General features: G+C 40.1%; 1 protein-coding gene across 1 annotated transcript in view; it reads left to right on the top strand.

The window, feature by feature from the left end:
- Positions 1-3,951: 3,951 nt before the first annotated feature.
- Positions 3,952-10,233, top strand: part of RAP1B (RAP1B, member of RAS oncogene family) — a 46,291-nt gene continuing 40,009 nt past the window's right edge. Inside the window, exon 1 of the mRNA XM_027592352.2 lies at positions 3,952-4,113. The gene's annotated coding sequence lies outside the window, so the exon portion shown is untranslated. The remainder of the gene's footprint in view (positions 4,114-10,233) is intronic.

The raw sequence follows: 10,233 nt of genomic DNA, 5'->3' as shown, positions 1-10,233 counted from the left end.
TGAGCTTCATCCACTCCCAGGGGCTAAGACATGGCTATTTTCTGTATTCAATCTAAACAGTTCCATAAGGCAGAGATTATTATCCCCATGTTATAGATGAGAAAATCAAGGCTCAATATGATTAAGGAATTTGCCCAAGACCGTGCAGCTAATAAGTGGTGAAGCTAAACTCTCTCGTGTTCTCCACTATTCCACAGTGCCTTAGGAATAGAAAATTCAACAAATACATTTTTTTTTAGAGACAAAGGACTTTATTACTCACAGCAAAAGCAGTAGCCAGAGCATCATGCTTGCACTGGTTCTGTATATCCCTTAAGTTCCCTGGGGGCAATGAAAGTAGACTTACATTGATGCACGCTTGTAGGCGGTTGTGATACAGGAGGGGAACCCTGAGTTTAGGAGATGTACTGCTTTTATAGTGAGCAGAAACAATTCTGCTCTTTGGGGAGGTGTTACCTCATTCTTCAATACTGCTCAGTACAAATACAACCCTGAGAAATCTCTCAAATACATTTTGAATGCCTATTATGTGAAAAGCACTATACCAAACATGAGAAATATACATCTTATGGACTTTTCCCTTCTTGTATACACAGGACCAGCTACAGAATTTGAGGAACCCAATGCAAAGTGAAAATGCAGTCCCTTTGTTCAAAATTATTAAAAATTTCAAGATGATGACATCAGAGCATTAAACTGATCATTGAGCCTTTCTAAGCACAGGGCCCTGTCACAGGCCCATGAAGTTAGTCCTGAGCACAGCAGGGCAAACATGGACAAATCCAGCCCACTGCCTGTTTTTTGTACAGCTATGAGCTAAGAATGGTTTTCACATTTTTAAATGGAAGAAGAAGAGGAAGAGGAAGAAGAGAAAGAAGAAGAAGGGGAGGAAGAGGAGATTTGTGACATGTGAAAATTAAACGAAATTAAAATTTTAGTGTCCATAAATAAAGTTTTATTAGAATATAGTCACACTCATTCGTTATGTATCCTATGGCTGGTCTTGCACAACAAAGGCAGAGTTGAGTAGCTGCAACAAAGACCATCTGGCCCCCAAAGCCTTAAATATTTACCATCTGGCTCTTTACAGGAAAAGTTTGCAAGCCCCTATTCTAGTAGGAAGGTAGAATATAAGTGACAAAAGAAAGGAGCAATAGAGTGTTATGGGGATTCCAAAGAGAAGAGACCACATTAAATTGAAAATATCAGACCACATTTGATTGGAAAGATGGTCTTTCTTGGAGAAAGTAAATGGACCTTGATTAGCAGGCAAGAGTGGGAAGGAACACTTCAGGCAGAGGAAATCACCGATACACACCAGAGCAGTGGGAAAGCACTGTATTTGGGCAAGATGAAAAGTCCACTCTGACTATAAGGCAGTTTTAAGTGAGAAGGAAGAGTAAGATACTCTACAAGGATTTTAATTTTATTTTGGTAGGCAACCGAGTAACTGGAGGCTCTTTGAGGAAAAGAGTGACTTGCTCAGGATGCTTTAAGATAATTCATCTGGCAACAATGTGTAGAATAGATCACAGCAGGACCAGACAAGAGGCCACAAGGCAAAGTAGGAAGGTGTGGCTAAAGTCCAGGAGTTGAGAGGTAGTGCCAACCTAAACAACTGTGGTCTTTACTAGAAATGAATTACTATCTAATAGATGTGCCAATTGACTGATGGTTTGAAAAAAGGCAGAAAAAGGAGTATCAGGCTTGGAGAATGGCTAATTTAAAATATGGTGATATAATTAACAAATGAAAACTAATCTGGTGACAAAGATGACCAGTTCAGTCAGCAAACATGACCAGTTGAAGTTGCCAGTGGGATATCCTGGTGAATATTTCAAGAAGACAGGAACCCAGGTTCCAAACCCAAAAGCAAGTTTGGTGCTAAGACATGCAGATTCTGGCATTCTCTGTATAAAGATAATAGTTTAATATGAGTGTAATGATTTTGGGACACCTGGGTGGCTCAGTTGGCTAAGCGTCTGCCTTCAACTCAGGTCATGATCCCAGGGTCCTAGGATTGAGCCCTGCACCCGGCTCCCTGGTCCGCGGGAGGCCTGCTTCTCCCTTTCTGTCTCCCTCTGCCTCTCCCCCTGCTTATACTCACTCTCTCTCTTTCAAATAAATAAATAAAAGCTTTAAAAAACGTAATGATTTCTAGTCTTTTAGAAGAAAAACAACAAATACAGTATTCTTAATTAAAGTATTCCCTCAAACTCTAAATAATCCTAGCTCCAATCTTCTAAAACTGACTTTGAAAAAAATAAATAAATAAAAAATCAATTGCCCAAAGGTCAAAGAGAGATGAAAGAAAGAAAGAAGAAAAAACACAGGTATACCCAATTAACATCTGCTTCCATGAACTTAAGACTTTCAGGCTCTCAGACTTGATCAAATTTCCATGCAATAACTGAAGTCAGTAAAGTGTAATTTATTTAAAATTCATTCATTTAGAATTTACAATAATTCCTACAGACTGGGGCACCTGGGTGGCTCAGTTGGTTAAGCGTCTGCCTTCAGCTCAGGTCATGATCCCAGGGTCCTGGAATCAAGCCCCATGTGGGGCTTCCCTGCTCAGCGGGGAGTCTGCCTCTCCCTCTCCCTTTGCCCTTCTCCTGGCTCACGCGCTCTCTCTCTCTCAAATAAATAAATAAAATCTAAAAAAAAAAAAACAATTCCTACAGACTGCTCTGAAATTTGCCTTTGAAATTTCCATTAGAAAAGGGTTTTCTAAGGAAACAGAAATTGCAGAAATATGTAACATTCAATCAACCTAAATTGTGAGATACCTAGAAAGCATTTACATACAGAAAACTTAGGATAATTATAATTCATGCTTATCTATTCTTTAACTTGGTTAGTTTTCAATTTCTAGTATTCTTTAAAGGAGTGAAATTAATCATACTTTTTATTAATCTTCCAAGTTCATCAAAGTTCACCAGAATTTATTTCAAGAATAAAGTTAAGCTGAACTAAGCAAAAGTTAGTTTTCAATTACTTCCCAATCCCTACTTTTCCTTGCATTTTGCTCTCTCTTTGAATCTCTTCTTTCATCAAAACTTTGTTTCATAAAAGAGCTGATGTTTTGTACGAAGGTAGTTGCTTTTTAGTCTTTTCTCTAATAATTTAAGTTCCCTCGTTAAGTTCCCGCCTTTTTTGGAACAAGGCATTTTTGGAACAGAAAGTGCTTTCTGTTGCCCAGTAGTCTCACCATAAACCTACCTATGAGTAACACTTTAAAGTGCCCGAGTCGTGCATTTAAATATGCCATTTATTTTTATCCATACAAATAGTTGATTTAGGTACAGAGTACCAAGTTGTTTGTGATCATGGATTTGTTAACTGAGTTTGGAAGGGTAATTTGGAAAGATTTCACCGAGGTTAAGACACCAGTGTATGAAATACTTGTCAAGAGAAAAACCCCTTCAAGAATGAAAAGGACCTTGCCCAATTTGGCCCCCACCCATGATTACCCTCAGCTACAGAAGGTCCCTGGCCTGGTTTCCTTCGTGCGAGATCTAGGTGTGTGGAAACTGCACGGTCTGTTACTTCCCCAGCCACTTTCCCCAGCACAAAGGAATCCGCAAGCACCAACTGTTGGGGGGCGTTGGTGACTGAATTAGTTTGCATTAAAGGCACCTTTTAAGTTTCGGAGGGTTTCTAAACCCTTCGCCTCACTGTAACCCGCTGAGGTCAGGAAAGTCGACACGCGCATCTGCCCCAAGCCAGGTGGCCCGAGCGAAGCTAAAGGGGCACTAGAGGTGGGAGAGAAACACCGCCCAGAACTCGCCGCGAAGGGGGCCGCGTGTGTCCGGCCTGCGCTGCGGCGGCGCGGAAGGCCCCGCCCCTCGACTCCCCTCGCTCCGCCCCGCGGCCCCGCCCCTTCCCCGGCCGCGCACTCGCGCGCCCCGCCCGCGGACGGAAGCGAGAGCGAGGCTGAACGCCTGACGTCAAGGCGACACCGCCAAACCTCGCCCAGAGTCAGGCGTGTAAACCAGCCGGAGCGGCGGCGGTGGCAGCGGCAGTACCGCCGTGGCGCCGGGAGCAGCGACCCGGAGGGAGCTCGAGGCGCGGGGCGACGCGGGCTGCGGGGACCCGGTGACAGCGTGAGAGGTTCGCAGAGTGCGTGCGTGGCCGCTGAGGGGAGCGGCGGCGGCGGCCGCGCGGGGCGGGGGCCGGGCGCCGGCTGAGGGGAGCGGGTGGGGTGCGGCGCGGGCCGGGCGGGGCGCGCGCGGCGGTCAGGGACCCTGGCGGCGGCGGCGGCGGCGGCGGCGGCTTCACGGCGCGCTGCAGGTGGTGCGAGGGCCCGGCGACCGGACGGCAAGCGCGCTGCCTCCCGGGCCGGCGGGGACGAGCCGCCGCTGCCGCCTCCGCGGGGGAACAGCGCGCTTTGCGGAAGGGGTCAAATGTCTGAAATATGGCGGAGGAAGTGAGAGCCCGAGGACCCCCCCCACACACACACACCCGCTCGCTCCCTCCTGTCCGCGGCCGCCGCAGCCTCTCTCGCCGCCCGCCGGCTCCCCGGAGCACTCGTCCCCCGCCCCGGAGCCCCCTCGCTGGCCACCTCGGTGCCCTCCAGGGTGTGGGTGGAAGTTAGAACGGAAATCAGAAAGTTGTCCTTTGAGAAGACGCCGCTTCCCCCAGCCCCGAGCCAGGACGAGGAGCGTTCGGGGGAAACCACTCCCCGGCGCCCTGCAGGCTCCAGCCTGACAGGGAAAAAGTTTGCCTGAAACGGGACTGGTTTGCTCCATTTGTTGCGGGAAGTGGCAGGAGGAAGGCAGGGGAGGGAGCCCCACCTAGTCTGGCAGCAACCACCGCGTAGGGAAAAACTGTTAAAGGGGCCTTTCCCTTCGTCAGCAGGAGGAAATCTCTTTTCTCTTACAGAGGGAGACAAAATCCAGGAAGTTTGTCGTCTTCTCTTTTTCGCCATCTCGATGTGTCTAATCCTAAAACTGTCAGCACCATGAGTTTTATTTAAAATTACCCCCAATTAACCGGGCTGTTTGGAATTTTCTTCTGAAAAGAACTGATGACTTTTGGAGAAAAGATCATCCTTGCGAGTTTAAGCACAAGATTTGCTTCCCCTTTGCTCCACCCCCCCATTAGTTTAGCAAAACATTTTTGCCCTGCAACTCTTGTTTGAAAGGAACGTAAGAAGTTCTGTATTACAGTAACGGGAAATTACATTTTTAACGGGGTAGAAAGTTGACACTAAATTAACATTGTGATTTTAGTATTTTAAGATTAATTCAGTCTAACTGGATTTTTGTTTTGCTGGTAGCATCTAATGTATATCGAGTGCTTACAACTTAAACCTTCTAACTCGCAAATTTATTTTTTACTCTCTTTTTTGTAATTAGAATGCTGTTTAGACTTGCGCAACAAAACCTTATCTTAGCAAGAAACTATAAAAAAGGGAGACGTTCATTTAATTTCAAACTCCAATCTCTCCTCAAAGCTGACTCTTGAATAGTATTTGAGTCATAATGGAGTCATGGGACTTTTTAAGGGCCGGAAGGGACTATTTAGGTCATCCAGTTCCACCCTCTCATGTTACGGAGGAGGAAACTGAGGCCTGGAAAAGATAAGATTAGTTAGTGGCCTTGCTGACTTTGAGGACAGTATGTAAAAGAGAACCAGGAGAAAGAAATAGAATATTTTTATAGTGAATTACATTTTTACAGGATAACAATCATATACAAAATGTTAGTACCGTAGTCAAATAGTGTGGAAGAACCACATTCCCAAGTTTAGGAGAGGAAATTGATACTCAAGGAGGTTAAATAACTTTAAGGACACAGAGCCCTGAATGATGGTCTTATTTGAGCCCTTCCTGCTTTTAAACTCTGCATGACACAGTGTTTTCACTTGGATTTTCTTCTTTGGCATTCTAAATAAATTGTGAGGTTGCCTTATCTGAGGAAGCCACAAAGTAAATTTATAAAACACCTGTAGCCAGTTTAGTTTTAATGTGCCAGGTATCAGAATACAACTGAAGAACCCGATAATAAACTGGCTTAATTTAAAAATGTGATAGAGGGCATGAAACAGTTACTCTGACTTTTGCATTCTCCCCCTAACACCCCCAGGCTTCACTCCATGAAAGTCATCTCTTTCTTTCTGTGACGCCTATCACTTCTAACATTCTGTTACTGTTAGGTTATCATTCATACTATTTTTGTTACCTGTTCCACTAAGTTGTAAAGTCCAGGACAGGATGTCTTCTTTGTATGCCCCAAAGCACTGGCATGGTACATTGCACATAGATAATACCAGTTTGTTAAATGTAAGCATAATGAGGGTAGGGACCATTGCATTCCCCATTGTATTCTTAGTTCCTAGAACCTTGCCTGTGCAGATAACAAGTGTTTAGCATTTAGACTTAAGAAATAACTGTAGTGAACATTTGAGAATATTTGAAGAGAACGTTGTCTTCCTTCAAAAGAAACATTTCTACATTGGCTTTGGAATCCTTTTAACTTTATAAATTGATTTTCATTTTATCCTCAAAACAATCCTTATTAGAATTCCAATATAGAATTCCAATATTTTCTCTTAGCCATATAAAGGGGAAGTGAAACCCCCATGGTAAGGGGCCATCAAGGAACATCTGTTGAGATGTAATAAAGAGTTAATCATAAAACTTTGATCATATACATAAATACCATATTAAGTGCATCTTCTAGTGTAATTCAAGACTAGTAGAAGGCCTATTGAGAGGTTGATAACATAGTAACTAACTATACATGTCTAAGATTTGGATGAGAAATTGCTCATGTTCAATTTTGACTTTAGTAGGTACTTGATGAATATTTGTTAAGGGAGTGAAATTAATCAGTGAAACTGGATCTGAATACAGAGAAAATTTGGCTGTTTTACACAGGTGTTATTTTTTTTCCCAAATGTGTAATTTTAAATAAGCGATTTTATTATTGAATACCAAGTTCTCACTGAAAGCGCACGTGTCATTTTCCTAGACTTAATGTGTTCCTGTGTATGTATTGATAAAGAGGGTGGATATTGATCTGTACTGTCTAAATTTGACACACCAGGAATAGTTTAGTATTTATGAACTAAATAGTCAAAAGTGCTTTTTTTGTTGTTGTGGCAGTGATGTCACATGTTCAGTCTATAGAAAAACTTTGATAAGATTGATCTTAAATTTTGTAGGACCACATAAGACTGTGATTAAAATAAATGCCTTGATTATTTTTCCCCTCTTAGCATTTTTGAGGACTCCATAGTGTTAGAGATTAGGCTGAATTTTTTACCGTTGGCCTCTTCAAGTTGAATTTCTTGTAGAAAAAGTTAAGAACGGACATTCTGGCTGATGGAATGATTCATTGTAACATTGGACAAATTTTTCAATAAACAGGAGTACTGTACCATGTGCTGAAACACTTGTGCTGAAAGCCTAATATTTTTCAGTGTTCTTAGGTATTTTGCGATAGTATCCAAAGGTACTAATTACCATTTGAGGACTTAAGTCTTTATTAATTCTTTGGAAATCTCATGAATACATTGGAAGCAGTAGCTACAAAGAATAGAATGAGTTTATCCATTTGCAGGAAAGACTAGCTTGCTATATATATAATCTGTTGTACTTTGAGCCTAGTTGAACACTGGGTTCTAGTCATAGAATTTCTTTTTTAAAGAAGAAAGGTTATGTTGCCTTTAAAAAATTAAAACCACTTTTTAAAATGTTCCACAAACAAAAAGAAATACCACTATTCCATACTTCCTATCACTGGTGTGTTTATTCCTAATGTTAGTCAAATTGGGGTATACAGCATCTGATTATTACTTCAGTAGTGATTTAGAAAGAATTTTTGCTCAGCATTAATAGAGGATCAAGAATTTTTAAACTTATGTTTCCAAAGAGCCTTAAAACTTAGAAAGAAATGAACATTTAGGGAAATGTACCATGTTTTAAATAATATTTAAATTACTTATCAAAAGAAAAAATACCTGCAACATGAACTGAAGAATTTCCATCTGGTTTTTATTATACAGAACAATATTCTGGAATATAACTATGATTAAAATTTGTTGTATTTGAGGTACTTGAGTACTAGAAATATGTTCACTTTTAGGGGTGCCTGGATGGCTCAGTCATTAAGCGTCTGCCTTCGGCTCAGGTCATAATCCCAGGGTCCTGGGATCGAGCCCCACATCGGGCTCCCTGCTCAGCGGGAAGCCTGCTTCTCCCTCTCCCACTCCCCTTGCTTGTATTCCCTCTCTCGCTGTGTCTCTCTCTGTCAAATAAATAAATAAAATCTTAAAAAAAAAAATATGTTCACTTTGAAATTAAGAGTCCCAGTCTCTCTAGCCATAGAGAGAAATTACCTAGTGTTCTGATTTTGGATTTTACATTGAGTTGGTTTCTAAAGCTTACTCTTGTAGTTATGCTATTTTATAATTTTGTAGTTAAGTTCCTTTATATACTTTATATATTTTATACATATAACCAGTGAGACCTTTTAAATTTAAACCATTCTGATCTCATGAGATAATTTGCTAGGTAGTCTTTTCCAGTGGTGAGGAAATCAGTATTTTTAACTGTTGTCCAGGTAGACTCAATAATGATGTTAAAGGAAGAGAGCATTTATTTAAATCAGTTACAAATCATTTTGATTGCATTAAATTATTGACTTCTTGGAATCATCATCTTCACATCATCTTCACATTATAGATCTTGCTGAATTTTCAGTATTGCTTTGAAAATTTATTTCAGTAAATATGTACTTTTAATAAAATGGATTTTTTTATATTCAAAACTTAGCATTTCATTGAATAACTTTACTTTGAAAATATACAGTGAACTGATGCCCCAATAGTGGATTACCTCTACCTGTTTTCCTCTTTGCCTTGTGGAAGAGAAAAAAGATGAAAGAAAATTTGTTTTGTCCATTTAATAGTTTTTGGCAAAAGCTTCTGGAAAGGAAATGGAAAATGTTATGTAAAATAAAATTCTAATTATCTGTGTCTTCTAAAATTTATACTTCTAAAGTTTATACATTGGAATATATTTTTCCAAGTCACTTTATTCTAAAAAAAATTAGACTTTCTGAAAATTCTCAGTTAATGGGACTGAGGATGTCAGTAAAATAAAAACTGTAAATATAAACTAATTAGTAGGTTCTGGATGTCAAAGTGGTATGCATATTGCATCCAACTGTTATCTTGTGTTTTAAGGTTACAGTGAGAATATTACTATTACTACGTAATGGCTAGCAAAGTTATAGCTGCTACCTAAGATTGATAAGTTATGGTTACGCTCCTTGATAACAAAACTCCGGAATCCCTGGGTAATCTTGAATTCTGTACTGTACAGATAATAAGGATAGGGGTGAAGTATATAAATACGTGTGTTTTCTTCTCTTGAAATTGTGCAACTTGAGATATTGCATTGAATTTGTATTGGTAAGACTGGCTGAGTTTTTAAATGTATGTCTTTTGAAGTTCCTTATTAAAGTGTTTAGAACACAGAAAAATATAAAGGAAAAAATTAATGTCCTGTATAATCCCACCAATACAATGAATTTTTAGGCAAAATTCGTACCTCCTTTTCTGAACCTTTCGTACCTCCTTGGTTCTTCAGTGGGAACAGTGGCATATACTTAAGAGTTGTTGAGGATTAAGTGGAGTATTATCTATAAATGATTATAAAAGAGTATACTAACGTAGTATTAGTTTTCGTTCTATAAAACTTTATTTCTCTGTAGCATCGCTTCTCCCAATAGAAGTTATTTATATTAAGGCTTGAATAAGGACTAAGAAAGAATAATTGTGATTGTGAATAGCTTAACAAATTGTCTAGCCCAGGGGTTTTCAAAATACACTCCAAGGAATCCTGGGGATTGCCTGGACATTTTCAGGAGTCTGCAAATACAAAACTATTTTTACAATAATACTGAGATGTTCTTTGCCTTTTTCACTGCGGACATTTGTACCAATGGTAACAAAAGCAGTGGTGAGTAAAACTTCCGGCACCTTAGAACAAATCAAGTCAGAGCACCACGCTGTATCATTGTATTCTTCACTGCCATGCATTAAAAAACAAAAAAACTTTCACCTGAATGCACTTGTTGAAGTTAAAAAAAAAATTTTTTTTAATCAAATCTTGGCTCTTATACATATTATTTCAATATAGTATGACAAAATGGAAAGTATGCTTCAAACACTATTTTGCTGTCCTATTGAGGGTAAAATGGTTGTCTGTAGGAAAAGCAT

This window comes from Zalophus californianus, chromosome 9 (genome assembly GCF_009762305.2).
Source record: "Zalophus californianus isolate mZalCal1 chromosome 9, mZalCal1.pri.v2, whole genome shotgun sequence".
NCBI lineage: Eukaryota > Metazoa > Chordata > Mammalia > Carnivora > Otariidae > Zalophus > Zalophus californianus.
This window is presented reverse-complemented; position numbering and strand designations above follow the sequence as displayed.